This window comes from Triticum dicoccoides, chromosome 2B, assembly GCF_002162155.2.
Source record: "Triticum dicoccoides isolate Atlit2015 ecotype Zavitan chromosome 2B, WEW_v2.0, whole genome shotgun sequence".
Lineage (NCBI taxonomy): Eukaryota > Viridiplantae > Streptophyta > Magnoliopsida > Poales > Poaceae > Triticum > Triticum dicoccoides.
The window spans coordinates 2,675,443-2,696,711 of NC_041383.1; the positions used below are offsets into that span (position 1 = coordinate 2,675,443).

Here is a 21,269-nt window from a genome sequence, read left to right on the forward strand (position 1 = left end):
CAGCATGCATGCATATGTTTATGTCTTTGATATAGTTTATGTCTTTGATACAGTTTATTCAAAAATAGTTGACAACTAATTTGTATTGTCAGCTTATTTCGGTTCAAGCACACATGTCCGGTGCTTGGTAGACAGGACCTACTACTTCCCCGGGGCTCAACTAAACTGCGAGGAGATAAGTCATTATGTTTCATGGCTTAGAAATGTTAGTACTCAAAACGTGCGATCAATGGTGATTGTATTGAACTACGGTCACATCTATAATCGAAAGATGGTAAGATTTTAACTATTTGTCCTTAATTAGTGCATCTTTTGCATACATTATTTTTGAAGCTAAACTTTCATTGCTTAGTATATTAATTACTATACGATGTTCTTCAACAGGGACTTCCGATGACAGTTGTGCCTCAGTGAATCGAGACAAAAGGTCGCATGTCAATGGTTAGCTTACGACCAAGATTTCCTACATTGCACATGAGTGCATTCAGGTTTTCTGAAAGCGAAGAATGCTTAATAGTGAAAGATTGGAGCAAAATTGTTAACGATCGCAGAGAAGTACTAGGGGGCAGCAAGGAGAAGCGCAACCCAGATTAGGAGACAGATTCATCTGCATGCTCCAGTATGATGAATCAGGAGAGCTATACATGTTCTATGCTATTCTACCTGAGAGGGAGCAGCAGGAGTAGCTAGTTCATGCTCTTAATTAGTATTTGTCATCTCATGCATGTCCGTATTGTCCTGAACTTCGATGTTGGTAGTGATGATTATGTTGAACTCGATGATATATTTGCTTCTGTTACAAAGTGAATGTTTCTTCTTTAAGCTAGCCAGTGTTGGTGATGATTAGATAGCTAGCGGTAATGACTATGATGATTAAATAGTGGTAATTAATAACGACTACGATGATTTTTAGCGCGCTAAACTTTATTTATTTATTAATATGCGATGATGATGATGATGATGATGACGACTACAACTCATTATAATGTAAAACAATCCTAAATTAAATTGATAACACAAATTTAATTGAAAAATAAAAACTAAAACAAAAACCCACAAACATTTAGTACCGGTTGGTGTTACCAACCGGTACTAAAGGGCTCCCGGCCGCCGAAGCTGGCTCGTGCCACGTGGTTTCCCTTTAGCACCGGTTCGTGCTGAACCGGTACTAAAGGGGGGGGGGCTTTAGTGCCCACACTTTAGTGCCGGTTACGGAACCGGCACTAAAGGGACATACGAACCGATGCTATTGCCCGGTTCTGCACTAGTGTAAATACTTTGCTGTAGATATTAAGTTTTCCAAGTGTGGTTGAATTGGCAACTCAATTGCTAATACTTGAGAATATTCTTTGGCTCCCCTTGTATTGAATCAATAAATTTGCGTTCAATACTCTACCCTCAAAAACGGTTGCGATCCCCCATACTTGTGGGTTATCAAGACTATTTTCTGGTGCCGTTGCCGCGGAGCATAGCTCTATTCTTTGAGTCACTTGGGATTTATATCTTCTGATCACTATGAGGAACTTGAAAGATGAAAGAACTAAGATTTTTCCCTCAACTACGAGGGGAGGTAAGGAACTGCCATCTAGCTCTGCACTTGATTCACCATCTGTTTTGAGTAAACTTGCGACACATAAACATGCTTCTGCTATTAATTCTGATATGTCGCATGTTATTGATGATGCCACTTCTGCTATGCGTGATACTTATGATGAAACTATATCGATGTTTGATAATATTGTGCCATTGGGTGAATTTCTTGATGAACAACTTGCTAGGGCTAGAGAGAATGAAATTATTGAAACTGATAATATTGATGAAAGTGATGATGAAGATTATCCCCCTAGATATGAATTGCCTGTTGTTCCTGAGGGTTATGTTATGGATGAAGAAACTGCTAGAGATTTTCTTGCTTGCAATGATAGATCTGGTCTTAAGAAATTATTAGTCAATCTAAAAGAAAAGTTTCTGAATGCAAGAATAAAACATGACCCTGCTTTTGCTACTTCACCTATCTTTATTAATGATAAGGATTATGATTTCTCTGTCGACCCTGAGATAATTACTTTGGTTGAATCTGATCCTTTTTATGACTATGAATCTGAAACTGTTGTGGCACATCTTACTAAGTTAAATGATATAGCCACCCTGTTCAGTAATGATGAGAGAACTCATTACTATTATATCCTTACATTATTTCTGTTCTCATTAAAGGGTGATGCTAAAACTTGGTTTAATTCTCTTGATCCTGGTTGTGTGCGTAGTCCCCAGGATATGATGTATTACTTCTCTGCTAAATATTTCCCCGCTCATAAGAAACAAGCTGCTTTAATGGAAATATATAATTTTGTGCAATTGAAGAAGAGAGCCTCCCACAAGCTTGGGGGAGGCTTCTCCGATTACTTAATGCTTTGCCTGATCATCCTCTCAAGAAAGATGAAATACTTGATATCTTTTATAATGGACTAACCGATGCTTCCAGAGGCCACCTGGATAGTTGTGATGGTTGTGTTTTCAGGGAAAGAACTATTGATCAAGCTAAATTGTTATTGAATAATATGTTGACCAATGAAAACAATTGGACACTTCCTGAACCAACTGCTAAGCCAACTCCGAAGAAAAGGGGTGTTCTATTTCTCAGTCCTGAAGATATGCAAGAGGCAAACTAATCTATGAAAGAAAAGGGCATTAAAGCTGAAGATGTTAAGAATTTACCGCCTATTGAAGAAATACATGGTCTTGATAACCCGACACAGGTAGTAAAGGTAAATTCTCTCTATAGATTTGATGAAGGTGATATTCCTTGTTATAAGTCTGCTAGTCAATGCTTGGATGAGTTTGATAATTTTATTGTTAAACAAGAAAACTTCAATTCTTATGTTGGTAGATAATTGAACCGCAATGCTTACATGATTGAACACTTGAGTGATTATATGTCTAGAGTTAAAGGTGAACTTAAACTTATTAATAAACATGCTTCTATGGTTATCACTCAAGTAGAACAAGTGCTTAAGGCTCAAAAATATTTGTTCAATGAATTAAATGATAAGAAAAATGATAATGTTGTTAGAGTTGTGACTAGAGGTGGTAGAATGACTCAGGAACCTTTGTATCCTGAGGGCCACCCTAAGAGAATTGAGCAAGATTCTCAGAGAAATAATGTCCATGCACCTAGTCCTTCTAAAAAGAAGAAGAAAAATGGTAGTACTTTGTATGTTTCTTGTGAACCTGTTGTTGACACACCTGAGAATCCTAATGATATTTCTATTTCTGATGTTGAAAGACAATCTGGTAATGAACATGAACCTAATGATAATGTTAATGGTGATGTTCATGTTGATGCTCAACCTAGCAATAATAATGATGTAGAAATTGAACCTGCTATTGATCTTGATAACCCACAATCAAAGAATCAACGTTATGATAAGAGAGACTTCGTTGCTAGGAAGCACGGTAAAAAAAGACAACCATGGGTTCAGAAACCCATGTCTTTTCCTCCTAAACCGTCCAAGAAGAAGGATGATGAGGATTTTGAGCGCTTTGCTGAAATGATTAGACCTATCTTTTGCGTATGCGTTTTACTGATATGCTTAAAATGAAGCCTTATGCTAAGTATATGAAAGATATTGTTACCAATAAAAGAAAGATACCGGAAGCTGAAATCTCCACCATGCTTGTTAATTATACTTTTAAGGTGGAATACCTAAGGAGATTGTTCAGCGCCTTTCCATTCCTCTCACCAATTTACCACCTCCTCGGCTCTCGCCGCCGCATCTCTATACATCTCGCCAAACTGTTCAACTTCTTTGACCAAGAGATTGTTCAGTGCCGGTTAGCTAGAACTGGCATTGGCAATGAGAACACCAATGACGTGTTGGACATTCTCCTCGCGCGCCAAGCCATGTCCAAGCTCACGCGCCAAGAAATCATCACGTTCCTAACTGTACGTATGTTCATTGAGTACTTGTTTTGCTTGCAAATATTGTGTGTATGTGGAATGTTCATTGTTTTATTTCTGTACAGGATATGTTCATCGCCGCAAGTGACACGAGCACGGTGACCGTGCAGTGGGCTATGGCGCAGCTACTGCGCCACCCAGAGAAGATGAAGAAGGTGCGCAATGAGCTCGGAGCGTGCCTTGTAGTTGGGTCCAGTGACTTCGTGAAGGAGAGCGACCTCGACAACCTTCCCTATCTCCATGCCGTGGTGAAGGAGACGCTGCGGCTGCACCCAGCAGTACCATTGATACCAAGGGAGGTGGCCGTCGATGGAGTGTCACTAGGTGGCTTCCCTGTCCCAATCGGAATGGGCGTCGTGGTCAACTTGTGGGCAATCGGAAGGGACCCTACTGTATGGCCTCAATCTGACAAGTTCATGCCTGAAAGGTTCTTGGCTGCAGGTGCAGGCGATGCCGTGCACTTTCAGGTCAAGGACGACTATACCTATAGGTCATTCGGAGCCCGCCGGAGGGTGTGCCCTGGAATGGACTATGCCCTGCAGTGCCTCTGCTACTAGCCTCACTTGTGCACAAAACAGAATGGAGACTACCTGATGGCATGGCATTCGAGGATATTGATCTCAACGACCGCTATGGCACTGTGCTGAATCTTGCTACGCCACTCTGTGTCGTGCCAGTGTCCACCGTGTGACGTGCATGATTACTGTAACACCATTATCTGCCGACATATATATTTCCTATATACAAATAATCTTGCGGGCTCGTTTAATTATTGAGATGCTATTATCTGCCGACATATTTCTTTTGAAAAACCATGTAATTTCTGATATACTCTTCCTAACTTATCTCTAGTAGAGGCTTCCTACCCTTTAAGTCTTGTAATCTATTTATTGTTATATACTAGCCCGTGAGGCTCAGCAATACAACAAGCGATTCGACCAATTGTCTCCTCGCTAGCCCTCTTACATAAAATATTGATACAGAAGAGAAATTGAATGTCCCAGGTAGGGAAATCAACTATTCCATAAAATCAAGTGATTTTTATCAATATCTTGTGGGCTTGTTTAATTATTGAGATGCTATTATCTGCCACATAATTTTGTTGGAAAAAACATAGAAGGCTTGTAAAGTTCAACTAATCCAACAAGAATATTAGCTTATAAGCGAAATTGAATATTTCCCAGGCAGGGAAAGCAACTATTCCATGACCCGCAAAAAAAATCTATTCCATCAATTCGAGTATTATTTTAATCATTTCACCATCTTTTTCGATCCGGTGGTGACAAAGAGAGATGCAGGATTCCATACAGTTTGATTTTAACATAACGATTAGAAAACTAAGAGATTCTTGGTGGCAATAGTTTGTCAGATGAATAGATAGTGCATTACTTATTTCGGTGCAAGTTTGTTTACATCCTGTGCAACGCCACGATATAGGCCATGTAAAAGTTTAGCTTGGAGTTTGCTTTATTTCACCGGGAACATGTATGTGCAAGTTTGGGTCATCTGGAACATGTGTGCTTCCCCTATATATACCTGTCTTGGCTGCCAAAACACGATCAGAACTAGATCAGATAAATTAGACAATTAGTATGCACATAACTTGAATATTAATCACCCCGCAAAAAGAACTTGAATATTAATATGTTAAAGAACAAGATTATGATCACATCATTAACAGTACCTAGCTCATTCAATGTTACCTATGTAAGCTTCTTCAATTAGTAGTAATTCAGTTGTTCCAGTTTTGTAGCCTGTAGGTGGCTTGTTAGCAGAGAGAAATTCTGTTGATATATTGGAAAATTTATTGTTAATGACCATACTGAAAACCGGATTAGTAATCCCGATAGGGTGATACACAAGACGAGAAGTACAAGAGGGGATCACATACACAACGTTTACCCAGGTTCAGACCCTCGTGGTAAAGGTAACACCCTACTCCTGCTTTGGTTTGAAAGTTGCCAAAGAGGTAACACCTTACTCCTGCTTTGGTTTGAATCTTGCCACAGCACGATCCACGCACGCATTCATCTCCTTGAAACAGCATCCGGAAATACACATGAAATAGCAGCATTTATCATTCCTAATTCTGCGCGTTCCATTAGCAAGCAAAAGCCCAAGAAGGTGCTAGATGTATGCTCAATCTCCCCATCGCAGATCACATCGCAAATGTGCTAGGCGGACCTGCCGGTGCTCCTTGATTATCCATTTGTACACTTCAACGGTGGCTACGTGGCCATGCATGACGCGGCACCATCCGTCGAGCACGGCATCAAGGGCCAGGAGGTCTGCCGGTACCCGCCCTTTCAGCACCGACATGACCAGGCGGATCCTGTTCATGTCGAGCTTGCTGACGCAAGCCATGTGAATGCAGCCGAGGACACCGTGGTAGCGCGCCATGCAGAATATCAGCTTATCCAGGATGTGGTACTTGACATGCCCGTGCCATGAGCGTATAGATCGTCGTCTCAAACACATGTGCACCGACGTCCATCCGGATGCAGCCGGCTGGACGGCTGGCTTTGGCGTGCATATGGCCGGTTGTGTCGAAAACTTCTGTGGAGGGGAACTGACACTGGGTTAGAAAAATATGAACAAGAAACTTTTCAATACAATCTCCGTATGCATCAGTGGGTGCCTAACGACCTCCACATCAATAGAAGGTACAAGCTATACATGATTCTACATATTTCCTTTCTTTATTTTCAATTTTAACACCTGATGATTTGTATCCATGTCACTGATTCGTCAAGAGACAAAGTCATCATCAAAGTTGGAGGCCACACACACACCACTTCTTTCTCCCTCCACGGCCTCAGTTTGTCCAATCCCAGAACATGCTATGTATGAATGTCACCTGAGCAAGGGCATCAAACAGTCTTATTCGGTATCTGAGAATACCTGCACTCACGTAAGTATGACTATACATGCATATTTTGATTTCATCTATTTAGCAAGTGATCATTATTCTTCATAACTACAAATTTATGACCATTGTTGATTCAAGATACCTAGGTTGCTTCAAAGATGCTAGATGAAATATTTCTACTATCTACTTCCTCCGTCCGGAAATACTTGTCTTAGAAATGGATAAAATTGATGTATCTATAACTAAAATAAGTCTAGATACAACCATCTCTAGGACAAGAATTTACGTACAGATGGAGTACCAAATTAAAGACGTATGAGAAGGTAAGAATATTTGGTGCCTTCTGTGTTAAGATTAACTCGCTCTATATCTATCGAGTAAATTTCTAATGATGAGGCAAATTAATGATTCAATCAGATCCACTCTATGTCTATCCGATAACTTTATGTTAACTAGACAATGAAAGGCTCAATCAGATTTATGGAATGGTTTAGTTTACTCAAGTATTTTCTATGGGTTTTAGCAGTATTAATGTTGTTTCATCATTTTTTTTCCAAACAGATATATGCAACAAAGTTAGAGTTATGGAGACAAACCTTGGAATCGAAAGGGTTTAGGCTTAGTAGAACAGAACGAATACATGATGTGTGGTTTCATTACTACTAGGTGTGAGGAGGAGGAGGTTAGCCTTGATGGGCAAGTGGTACCTCAGAAAGACACCTTGGATATTTGGGGTCAATGTTGCAGGAGGATGGGGGTATTGATCAAAATGTGAACCATTGAATCAAAGCCGGATGGATGAAGTGGCGCCGAGCTTCTGGCATTCTCTGTGACAAGAGAGTGCCACAAAAGCTAAAAGGCAAGTTCTACAGGACGGCGGTTCGACCAGCAAAGTTGTATGGTGCTGAGTGTTGGCCGACTAAAAGGCAACATGGTCAACAGTTAGGTGTGGCGGAGATGCGTATGTTGAGATGGATGTGTGGCCACGCGAGGAAGGATCGAGTCTGAAATGATGATATATGAGATGGAGTTTGGGTAGCACCAATTGAAGAGAACCTTGTCCAACATCGTCTGAGATGGTTTGGGCATATTCAGTGCAAGCCTCCAGAAGCTCCAATGCATAACGGACGGCTAAAGCGTGCGGAAAATGTCAAGAAAGGCCGGGATAGACCGAATTTGACATGGGAAGAGTCCATTAAGAGAGACCTAAAGGATTGGAGTACCACCAAAGAACTAGCTATGCACAGGGGTGCGTGGAAGCTTGCTATCCAGGTGCGAGAGCCATGAGTTGGTCACGAGATATTATGGGTTTCACCTCTAGCCTACCCCAATTTGTTTGAGACTAAAGGCTTTGTTGTTGTTGTTGTTGTTGTTGTTGTTGTTGTTGTTGTTGTTGTTGTTGTTGTTGTTGTTGTTGTTGTTGTTGTAGATATATGCAACAACCATAACAAAAACTAAAGGAGACAATAGCAGCAGCCGAAAGAAATATGAGGAAGCGTTTTACAAATACTATGCTGGTTATTTTCTAATTTTTGCTTGATATATCAAACTTTGACAACCTCCCTCTCATATTCACCACAGTGGAATCTGGTTACCGATTCTTGCTTGAATGCTTTAGATAATGTATCTGTGGCATTCAAGTATCCATCCTACCAATTGTATCTCTCATTTTAGGAGCACCTACAGGTTGAGGTTAGCATGACTAGGTCTAGCTATTTTGTTATTTTCAAGATTTTTCTATGACATTTATACTGACCGGAGAAAATGGGGGAAATGTGGCATAAAAAGGTTCTTAACTCAGGAACAATATTTCACTGCCAACGCACACTACTAGGGAAAATCTTATACACATAAACTTACCAATAGCACGGGCTAAAGCGCTACTACAGTTTACCACTAGCGCATGTAATCTAAACGCGATGCAGCTAAGTTCGTAGCAGTAGCGCGTCTAACGGTAGAAGCGCTACTACGACAATTCCCCTTACTGTTTTTGCTAAGCTACCAATAGTAGTAGCATGACTACGGAAAGCGCGTTGCTGCTAAGATTGTTGTAGCAGCGTGTTTTGCGCAGAAAACGCTACTGCTAAGGAAAGTAAAATAAAATGGAAAACATATAGAAAAGTAAATGAAAATGAAAGAAATGGAAAAAAGGGGAAGAAAAAAAGAAAATGTGAATGAAAATAAATGAAAAATAAAAATAAAGGAAAAATGCCTAGCAGCAGCGGGCTTTCTGGACAGGCGCTATAGCTAAGTTAGCAGTAGCGCTTGTTTCTATCTGGCGCTACAGCTAACTTAGCTATAACTAATGTAGCAGTAGCGCTTACCCTGGAATGCGCTACTCCTACTTTTGACGTAACCCCGCGTGGTTCTTCTTTCTGACGGCCACTTCCCCAAAATGCAACGCGCGCGTCTGCTGTCGCCGCCCAGCCGCCGTGCGCTCTCCCATCGCCCTCCGCACGCCGTTGACGCCGCCCCCGACCCCGACCTCGATGCCGCCCCCGACCCCGACCTCGACGCCCCCCTACATCGCCGCCCTCCGCCGTGCGCCCGCCGCCCCGACCCCGTCCCCGACCTCGACGCCGCGTGCCCCTCTCCCTAACTCCACCGACGCCCGAGGTGAGCACGCCCTCCTCCTCCTCCTCCTCCCCTACCTCTGCCTAGCTAGGGTTCTTAGGGTTAAATTTTAGAGTTCATCTAATTAGTTAGGATTCATCAAATTAGATACTAATTAGGACAGTACTTGTTAAATAGAATTAGTTTTAGAGTTCATCAAATTAGTTAGGATTAAATTTTAGAGTTCATCAAATTAGTTAGGGTTAAATTTTAGAGTCCATCAAATTAGTTAGGCTTCATAAAATTTTAGAGTTCATCAAATTAGTTAGTGTTAAATTTTAGAGTTCATCTAACTAGTTTTTTATTGTTTTTTAGTAAGTGTTTAATAGAATTAGTAAGAAAATTAATAGAACTAGTTTATTTTTAGTAAGGAAATTGATAGAACTAGTTGAACTAGTTTATTTTTAGTAAGAACTAGTTTATTTTTATTTATAGTAAGTGCTTAACTGAACTAGTTGAATTAATACAACTATTTTCTTTCTAGTATGAAATTAATAGAACTAGTTTACTTTTTTAGTTAAAGCAATTATTCCCGCGTCGGCGTCGACGATGCCTATCCGGCATCCTCGTCGTCGACTAGGCTGAGGAGGCCTGCTTGATCAGAGGGGCCATGTTCGGGACTGGGCTCCGCCGGGTTGGCACTGGGATGTGCGATACGCCTCCGTCGTATTTATAATTTTGATTGTTCCATGCCAATATTCTTCAACTTTCATATACTTTTGGCAACTTTTTATACTATTTTTGGGACTAACATATTGATCCAGTGCCTAGTGCCAGTTTCTGTTTGTTGCATGTTTTATGTTCCGCAGAAAACCAATATCAAACGGAATCCAAACGGTATAAAAATGGACGGAGAATTATTTTGGAATATTTGGGATTTTCCGGAGGAAGAATCAACGCGAAACGGTGTCCGAGGTGGCCACGAGACAGGGGGCGCGCCCACACCCCCTGGGCGTGCCTGGCACTCTCGTGGGCCACCCGTAAGGTGGTTGATGCCCTTATTTTGCTGCAAGAGAGCTAATTTTATGAGAAATATCTGGGCGAAAGATTCACCCCAATCGGAGTTACGGATCTCCAGAAATTTAAGAAACAGTGAAGGGGTAGAATCAGGGAACGCAGAAACAGAGAGATAGATCCAATCTCGGAGGGGCTCTCGCCCCTCCCAGCCATGGGAGCCAAGGACCAGAGGGGAAACCCTTCTCGCATCTAGGGAGGAGGTCAAGGAAGAAGAAGAAGAAGGGGGCCTCTCTCCCCCTTGCTTCCGGTGGCACCGGAGCGCTGCCGGGGGCCATCATCATCACCGCGATCTTCACCAACACCTCCGCCATCTTCACCAACATCTCCATCACCTTCCCCCATCTATATCCAGCGGTCCACTCTCCCGCAACCCGATGTACCCTCTACTTGAACATGGTGCTTTATGCTTCATATTATTATCCAATGATGTGTTGCCATCCTATGATGTCTGAGTAGATTTTCGTTGTCCTATCAGTGATTGATGAATTGCTATGATTGGTTTGAGTTGCATGTTTTATTATTGGTGCTGTCCTATTGTGCCCTGCGTGTCGCGCAAGCGTGAGGGATTCCCGCTGTAGGGTTTGCAATATGTTTATGATTTGCTTATGGTGGGTGGCGTGAGTGACAAAAGCACAGACCCGAGTAAGTAGATTGTTTGCGTATGGGATAAACGCGACTTGATACTTTAATGCTATGGTAGGGTTTTACCTTAATGAATCTTTAGTAGTTGCAGATGCTTGCTAGAGTTCCAATCATAAGTGCATATGATCCAAGTAGAGAAAGTATGTTAGCTTACGCCTCTCCCTCAAATAGAATTGCAATAGTGATTACCGGTCTAGTAACATAGTAAATTGCTTAGGGACAATTCCACAACTCCTACCACCACTTTTCCACACTTGCTATATTTACTTTATTGCTTCTTTATCTACACAGCCCCTAGATTTTATTTACGTGCTCTTTATTATCTTGCAAACCTATCCTATCACACCTACAAAGAATTTCTAGTTTCATACTTTTTCTAGGTAAAGAGAACGTCAAGCGTGCGTAGAGTTGTATCGGTGGTCGATAGAACTTGAGGGAATATTTATTCTACCTTTAGCTCCTCGTTGGGTCCGACACTCTTACTTATCGAAAACTGTGATCCCCTACACTTGTGGGTTATCAAGACCTTTTTCTGGCGCCGTTGCTGGGGAGTCATAGCCTGGGGTGAATATTCTCGTGTGTGCTTGTTTGCTTTATCACTAAGTAATTTTTATTTGATGTTCTTAGTTTTTTCTATCTTTAGTTATGGGTAGAAAACGCAAAATACCAAAAAAATTAGTTGTACGTACTACACTAATGGTTGAAAAAGCACTCAAAATCTATCACACTCCTGAAGCTTTTTACTTGGATCATCTTCGACCCCTTTGTGCTCGTGCTGAAACCCCAACTAGCTTAGTTGAGGGCAAATATTTAGATGAGCATGCTTGTTATGTGCGACGCCGTATATCTGAAAAAGAGAATCTATTATGGGATCAAATTCAACGTTTGCAATTCTATGCTTGGACTTTATGTGAAGTATATGATGTTACTTGTTGTTCTGAAAACCCTAAGAAACACCTTCCCTACCAATGCTTGTTTAGTGATAATGGAATCGTATCTTCATATGCTAAGGGTGTTTATAATTACTATGATGTTCAACAAATTGAAGAATTTGTTGCTTTTAAGGGTGCTTATGAAATTGCTTCTTTGATTGAAAAGTATGATGCTACTCTCTACAAATCTGAATTTTTTTCCATACTTGAATATTGCTATGATAATTATGCTTCTAATGCCTATGTTAAACTATATATTGAGGCCTACCCGGCTGTCCAAGAAATGACTAATATTTTGTAGGAAGCTATGGAAGAAGAAAGTGATGAAACTATGAGCTCATTGGATTAAAAAGATGATGAGGAGAGCGAAGACCAAAAGGAGGAAGAGCGGATTGATCACCCTTGCCCACCTTCTATGAGAGTAACTCTTCAACTCATACATTGTTTAATTCCCCTTCGTGCTTACCGAAGGATGATTTCTATGATGATTTCTATGATCCCGTTGATTCTCTTGAAATATCCCTTTTTGATGATGCTTGCTATGCTTGTGGCCAAGATGCCAATATGAATTATGCTTATGGAGATGAACTTGCTATAGTTCCTTATGTTAAACATGAAATTTTTGCTATTGCACCCACGCATGATAGTCCTATTATCTTTTTGAATTCTCCCAACTACACTATATCGGGAAAGTTTGGGCTTGCTAAGGATTATATTGATGGGTTGCCTTTTACCATTGCACATGATAATTTTGATGAATGTAATATGCATGTGCTTGCTGCTCCTACTTGCAATTATTATGAGAGAGGAACTACATCTCCGCCTCTTTATGTTTCCAACACGATAGAATTGCAAGAAACTGCTTATACTATGCATTGGCCTTTACTTGGTGTGCATGAATTGTTCTTTTATGACATGCCGATGCATAGGAAGAGAGTTAGACTTTGTTGTTGCTTTATATATGTTACTTTGTGCTCACTACTAAATTACAAATCATCGTTAATTAAAATTGGCTTTGATATACCTTGGGATCCGGGTGGATTCATTACTTGAGCACTATATGCCTAGCTTAATGGCTTTAAAGAAAGCGCTACCAGGGAGACAACCCGGAAGTTTTAGAGAGTCATTTATTTATGTTGAGTGCTTTTATATAGTTTAAAAACAAAAAAAATAAAGAGGGGAACCTAAAAACTTTTCAAAAAGGAAAGTGAAAGTGAGAGAGACAAGCATTGTTGAAGTGGGAGAGCTCCTTGAACTTTGTTCATGCTCACGGAAACTTTGTGAATCTTGATTACAGAAAATTTTCATCAAAAATAATTATCCCCTTGTACAATTCCATTGTATTATAAAAATAATTTGCCAAGTTTTGCCTTTAGGATGTTTACGATGCTTGTTGGTTTGTACGATGCAGGACAGAAACTTTGGCTGTAGTGCGCGATTTTAAATTTTTAACTGGAACGTCAAATGGTTCTGATTCCTTTTGCACTATCTTGATGTACAAATTTTTTATGCTTCCTAATTTTGGTAGATTTTTTGGGGTACCAGAAGTATGGTGTATGTTCAGATTGCTACATTCTGTTCTGTTTTTGACAGATTCTGTTTTTGATGCATAGTTTGCTTGTTTTGATGAATATATCAATTTATATCAGTGGATTAAGCCATGAAAAAGTTATATTACAGTAGACACAATGCGAAAACAAAATATTAATTGTTTTGCAACAGTACTTAGAGTGGTGATTTGCTTTATTATACTAACGGATCTTACCGAGTTTTCTGTTGAAGTTTTATGTGGATGAAGTGTCTAAGCGAGGAGGTCTCGATATGAGGAAAAGGAAGAGAGGCAAGAGCTCAAGCTTGGGGATGCCCAAGGCACCCCAAGTAAATATTCAAGGAGACTCAAGCATCTAAGCTTGGGGATGCCCCGGAAGGCATCCCCTCTTTCTTCAATAAGTATCGGTATGTTTTCGGATTCGTTTCGTTCATGCATTATGTGCAAGTCTTGGAGCGTCTTTTGCATTTAGTTTTCACTTTTCTTTTATGCACCATGCTGGTATGAGATAGTCCTTGGTTTATTTATAGAATTCTCATTGCACTTCATTTAAATCTTTTGAGTATGGCTTTATAGAATGCTTCATGTGCTTCATGTATATCGTTTGAAGTTTGGATTGCCTGTTTCTCTTCACATAGAAAAACCGCCATTTGTAGAATGCTCTTTTGCTTCATTTATATTTGTTAGAGCATGGGCATGTCTTTAGTAGAAAGAATTAAACTCTCTTGCTTCACTTATATCTATTTAGAGAGATGACAAGAATTGGTCAATCACATGGTTAGTCATAAAATCCTACATAAACTTGTAGATCGCTGAATATGATATGTTTGATTCCTTGCAATAGTTTTGCGATATAAAGATGGTGATATTAGAGTCATGGTAGTGAGTGGTTGTGGATTGTAGAGACACTTGTGTTGAGGTTTGCAAGTCCCGTAGCATGCACGTATGGTAACCGTTGTGTGACAAATTTGAAGCATGGGGTGTTTTTTTTGATTGTCTTCCTTATGAGTGGCAGTCGAGGACGAGCGATGGTCTTTTCCAACCAATCTATCCCCCTAGGGGCATGCATAGTAGTACTTTGCTTCGAGGGCTAATAAACTTTTGCAATAAGTATATGAGTTCTTTATGACTAATGTGAGTCCATGGATTATACACACTTTTACCTTTCCATCATTACTAGCCTCTTCTGCCGTGCATTGCCCTTTCTCACCTCGAGAGTTGGTGCAAACTTCGCCGGTGCATCCAAACCCGGTGATACGATACGCTCTATCACACATAAGCCTCATTATATCTTCCTCAAAACAACCACAATACCTACCTATCATGGCATTTCCATAGCCATTCCGAGATATATTGCCATGCAACTTTCATCATCATCATATACATGACTTGAGCATTTATTGTCATATTGCTTTGCATGATCGTAAGATAGCTAGCATGATGTTTTCATGGCTTGTCCGTCTTTTGATGTCATTGCTATTCTAGATCATTGCACATCCTGGTACACCGTCGGAAGCATTCATATAGTCATATCTTTCTTCTAGTATTGAGTTGTAATATCGAGTTGTAAGTAAATAAACGTGCCATGATCATCATTATAGAGCATTGCCCCATAAAAAAGAAAAAAAAAGAAAAAAAGAAAAAAAAGGAAAGGCTAAAGAAGCCTAAATAAAAAAGGGGGCCAAAGTAGCCCACCCAAAAAGAAAAAAAAAGAAAAAAAAGAAAAAAAAAGAAAAAGAAAAGGGGCAATGTTACTATCCTTTTTCCACACTTGTGCTTCAAAGTAGCACCATGTTCTTCATATAGAGAGTCTCTTATGTTGTCACTTTCATATACTAGTGGGAATTTTTCATTATAGAACTTGGCTTGTATATTCCAACGATGGGCTTCCTCAAATGCCCTAGGTCTTCATGAGCAAGCAAGTTGGATGCACACCCGCTTAGTTTTCAGTTTGAGCTTTCATACACTTATAGCTCTAGTGCATCCGTTGCATGGCAATCCCTACTCCTCGCATTGACATCAATTGATGGGCATCTCCATAGCCCGTTGATTAGCCGCGTCAATGTGAGACTTTCTCCCTTTTTGTCTTCTCCATATGAACCTCCATAATTTTATTCTATTCCACCTATAGTGTTATATCCATGGCTTGCGCTCATGTATTGCGTGAGGGTTGAAAAAGCTGAAGCGCGTTAAAAAGTATGAACCAATTGCTCGGCTCGTCATCGGGGTTGTGCATGATGGGAGCATTTTTGTGTGACAAAAATGAAGCATGGACAAACTATATGATTTTGTAGGGATAAGCTTGCTTTGACCTTGTTGTTTTGAAGAGACATGATTGCTTTATTGGTACGCTCGAAGTATTATCGTTTTTATGTCAAATGATAGACTATTTCTTTGAATCACTCGTGTCTTAATATTCATGCCATGATTAGATATTTGATCAAGATTATGCTAGGTAGCATTCCACATCAAAAATTATCTTTTTTATCATTTACCTACTCGAGGACGAGCAGGAATTAAGCATGGGGATGCTGATATGTCTCCGCCGTATCTATAATTTTTTATTGTTCCATGCCAATATTCTTCAACTTTCATATACTTTTGGCAACTTTTTATACTATTTTTGGGACTAACAATTGATCCAGTGCCCAGTGCCAGTTCCTGTTTGTTGCATGTTTTATGTTTCACAGAAAACCAATATCAAACGGAATCCAAACGGTATAAAAACGGACGGAGAATTATTTTGGAATATTTGGGATTTTTCGGAGGAAGAATCAACGCAAAACGGTGTCCGAGGTGGCCAAGAGATATGGGGCGCGCCCACAACCTCTGGGCGCGCCTGGCACTCTCGTGGGCCACCCGTAAGGCGGTTGATGCCCTTCTTTTGCTGCAAGAAAGCTAATTTTATGAGCAAAATCTGGGCGAAAGATTCACCCCAATCGGAGTTACGGATCTCCGGATATTTAAGAAACGGTGAAGGGGTAGAATCAGGGAAGCAGAAACAGAGAGATAGATCCAATCTCGGAGGGGCTCTCGCCCCTCCCAAGCCATGGGAGCCAAGGACGAGATGGGAAACCCTTCTCGCATATAGGGAGGAGGTCAAGGAAGAAGAAGAAGAAGGGGGCCTCTCTCCCCCTTGCTTCCGGTGGCACCGGAGCGCTGCCGGGGGCCATCATCATCACCGCGATCTTCACCAACACCTCCGCCATCTTCACCAACATCTCCATCACCTTCCCCCATCTATATCCAGCGGTCCACTCTCCCGCAACCCGCTGTACCCTCTACTTGAACATGGTGCTTTATACTTCATATTATTATCCAATGATGTGTTGCCATCCTATGATGTCTGAGTAGATTTTCGGTTTCCTATCGATGATTGATGAATTGCTATGATTGGTTTGAGTTGCATGTTTTATTATTGGTGCTGTCCTATTGTGCCCTCCGTGTCGCGCAAGCGTGAGGGATTCCCGCTGTAGGGTGTGCAATATGTTTATGATTTGCTTATGGTGGGTGGCGTGAGTGAGAGAAGTACAGACCCGAGTAAGTAGGTTGTTTGTGTATGGGATAAAGGGGACTTCATACTTTAATGCTATGGTTGGGTTTTACCTTAATGAATCTTTATTAGTTGCAGATGCTTGCTAGAGTTCCAATCATAAGTGCATATGATCCAAGTAGAGAAAGTATGTTAGCTTACGCCTCTCCCTCAAATAGAATTGCAATAGTGATTACCGGTCTAGTAACATAGTCAATTGCTTAGGAACAATTCCACAACTCCTACCACCACTTTTCCACACTCGCTATATTTACTTTATTGCTTCTTTATCTACACAGCCCCTAGCTTTTATTTACGTGCTCTTTATTATCTTGCAAACCTATCCTATCACACCTACAAAGTACTTCTAGTTTCATACTTGTTATAGGTAAAGCGAACGTCAAGCTTGCGTAGAGTTGTATCGATGGTCGATAGAACTTGAGGGAATATTTATTCTACCTTTAGCTCCTCGTTGGGTTCGACACTCTTACTTATCGAAAACTGTTGTGATCCCCTACACTTGTGGGTTATCAATGTGCTACCTTCCGGGGCGCAGCTTGGTGAGGAGCCAGCCCGTCGTTGACCCGAACCTTCTTTGGTGGATGTCGCGTGGGCCAGTGACGGTGCGGAGGATTGAGGACCCCGTGTAGGTGGTACGTCACCATGTCAGCAAGGAGGACGAGCACGTCCGTCGCTACATGGTTGCGTTGGAGGAGGGAAGGTTCTCCAATACCTGGCAGGTTCTTCAGGGATCTCACTGGAGTTATGATCCTGTGATGGTTCATTCTCTTTGGGTGTCCACCGCCCGGGCTGATACCCGTTGTTCGCCAGGGTTTTAGTTGTATTAGTGAGGTTATATGTATGACACTATTCGAGATGTATTAGTGATAATATTCGACAATGTACAGATGCAAGAGATGATTTAGTTTTGCTTATTGAATGCATGCTAATTTGAATACTAATTTATTTTATGATTTAGTTTTTCTTATTGAATGCTCAGATTGGAGAACTACTCCTATTTTGAACGCTCAAATTGGAGAGCACTATTTTGAATACTACTTTGTTTTTGCAGCCAAATCTCCATGTCGTCACCGTCGTCATCCCCGTTGTAGGCCCCCTCCGACCTTGAGGTGAGACTAGCCAAATCTCCATGTCAATATGAGTCCTATAAGATTTTTTGAAATGTTTTTGTTCATAGTTTCAACCATTGAAATGCAAGACCATCAAGTTTGAATGCAATGACCATCAAGTTTGAATGCAAATAGGATATGTGCTTGCCCAAGTGGCCATGTTTGCAGGTAACACCTCCGAGTGTCCTATGTTTTGCCGGAGTGTTGATTAATTTCTGTACCGGCAAATTTTAGGCGCTCAATATTTCTTTTTTTAGCAAAGGTCATGCCGGATTTTTCCGTGAATTTTGGCATAACTTGTGCTAGAATATGTAGGAAATATCGAGTGGCCTGGATTTTCTAGAAAGATAATTAAACGGCATTTCGGGTGGACTTTAAGTCTATCGAGGCTCCATGTATGACAATCAAAAAATGAGTGAGGGAGAAAGTCTGCATCATATATGAGAGAGGAAGAAACCCAACTGTTGTCGTGGGGGGTCGTTTCTCCTTCTTCTCCTTGTGCTAGACCTTAGTTAAGAACTAGGGGAAGGAGGAGTAACGACCATCACCGACGGTCAAAAATCAGTGAGGGAGTGTGTCCACCATATATGAGAGAAGAAGAATGGCGACTGTTTTCGTGGGGGTCGCTTCTCCTTCGTTCCCGTGTGCTAGACATTTTGGTTTGATGCACTTAGAGACGAAGGGAGGAGCGACCATCACCAACAGTCGAATATATACACCACGTGAGCTGAGAGTTTTCAAAAAAAGACTCGACGGACCGATAGTCAACCCGTGCTGATTAATAATGATCTAATTTAGTTTTTGTAGTACATATATTGAATTTAAGAAGTTTAATCTTTGAATTATGAACATAGGAAATGTCGTCGGACGAAAGTCTCGCGGAGTGCTCCTGGTGCGGCGACAACCGGGGTTTTTGCAACAGGCCTCACTTGGTAGAAGGTCGGCGCTTCAGCATTAAGCTCCAGGAGGCCTTCGATGTTGAAACGGTACGCTACGACGCAAAGTGTTTTTTTTGTAATTAAGCTCGACTTCTACTACTTCAACGTGTAATTTTTGTCTTTTACAATTCGACTAGCTTATCCCATGCCATGCAAGACGCTATGTCTTGGAGAGGATGGATTTTGAAGATCATGAGAGTATGGACACAAAGAAAATTCACCTAAGGACCCATCATGGTATAGATTTTAAGGTAAATCTATACAATTCTGAGAGCGTATCCCATTTTGGTTGCCCGGATTGGGAAGCACTTTGCAAGATGTATGATTTTCAAGAGGGTATGCTTGTCACCCTGGATCTTGGTGATCCTGACATCGAGGAAGACAATTTGGACATTCGGGTCCTTGTTGATACGCTTCCAATTCTACCGCTATGTGAGTTTGTCACACATAGTTATTAAGTAATTTATATTGTTTATTTCAAAATAGTTGACCATGTATTTCCATTGACAACTTATTTTCATTCTTCAAAGAATGTGCGAAAGATGGTAGACAGAACCTACCACACCGATGGATCTGAGTTAACATATCAGTAGAAAAATCATCTGGTCACATTTTGTACTGATCTTGAGAATTACAATATCTATTATCAAACATCTCCACATTATGGTCAATACCTGCCACTAGTGCACGTGTTGAACTACGGTAACATCCATGGAGATGCCATGGTAAGATTTTTTAGTATTACGACATCCATGCATCTTTTGCATAAATTCTTCTAAAACTGAACTACATTGCTAACTACGAAGTTATTACTAGGTTTTTCGACAGAAAATCCCCAATGATTGTGTGCCTCATCTGATGTATTAGAATGGTCGCCTTGATGTTTTGAACATACAGCCCGGTCATCCGGCCTACAAATCACACCTGTCCATATTGGATTTCTAAAACCAGTGAAGACATGATAATCAAAGAATGAAAAAAAATGTATGGTTAGTCGTAGGGAGGTTCTTGGAAGCAAAATTGTGCGAAAGGAAATAATTGGAGACAGGATAATCTTCATTCTCCATAATGGAGAGTCAGGGCCTATCTTGTTTTATGCTATTTTACCTAAGAGAATGTAGTAGGTCCTATGAGAGAGAAGTAGGTCCTAGGTACAATGTGTTATTATGTGGTACAATGTGTTAGAGTTGATGATGATGAGGAATTGTGATTATGACTACTGACCAACTTGCTATGTGATGCCTCATTGATAAAAATGATGATCACGAGGAGGTGTTATATGACAATGATGTATTATGATGATAAGTTGTTAATGATATGATGATGATGATGATGATGATGATGATGATGATGATGATGAGTTATTATGTCATTGGATGAAAGAACCTCGGTTTAGTTTCAAGTGGATGGATCCAAAGTGACCATTGGTCACTTTGGATCCATGCACTTGAAACTAATCCACGGTTCTTTCATCCAATGATATAGTAACTCATTCTGATGTAAAAACAATCTCTAAATTGCTATTGTATGAAAATTTGTATAATGGTATATGAATACAAACAAAAATAAAAAAATACCCAACAATAGTAGTAGCGCGGATAGAGAGGCGCACTACTAGTAACTACCAGTAGCGTTATGCACCAAAAGCGCTACTGCTAAGCATGTATTGCAGTAGTGCGGGCAGGCACACGCTACTAATAAACTTTAGCTGTAGCGTCGTATCAGTAGCGTGCCTCCCCGCGCTACTAATACACCTAAAACCGACGACTGCTAGCCTTTTCCCTAGTAGTGGCATGCAAAATCTCAATGGATGAGACACATAGATTTCTTTGTTATGCGTCCATTGTAGAAGAAACGTTGTGTGCTTAATCTAAATGATCGTGCTCCAATATAACTTTCAACCATGGTTGCATTATATGTTTTCTTTTCTATATGCCCAAGACATTTTTTTCTCAATTTCCTGCTGCAACGCGCAGGGTATTTATTAGTCACTAGTAGAAAAGGGGGCAAAGGTCCAGGCCGGGTCAGCCCATTAGTCCCGGTTCAGTCCAGAACCGGCACCCATGGGGGCATTGGACCCGGTTCGTGA

General features: G+C 40.8%; 1 pseudogene; it reads left to right on the forward strand.

Annotated features, from left to right (window-relative positions):
• The first annotated feature begins 229 nt into the window (after positions 1-229).
• Positions 230-4,649, forward strand: LOC119366683 (annotated as a pseudogene).
• Positions 4,650-21,269: the final 16,620 nt, after the last annotated feature.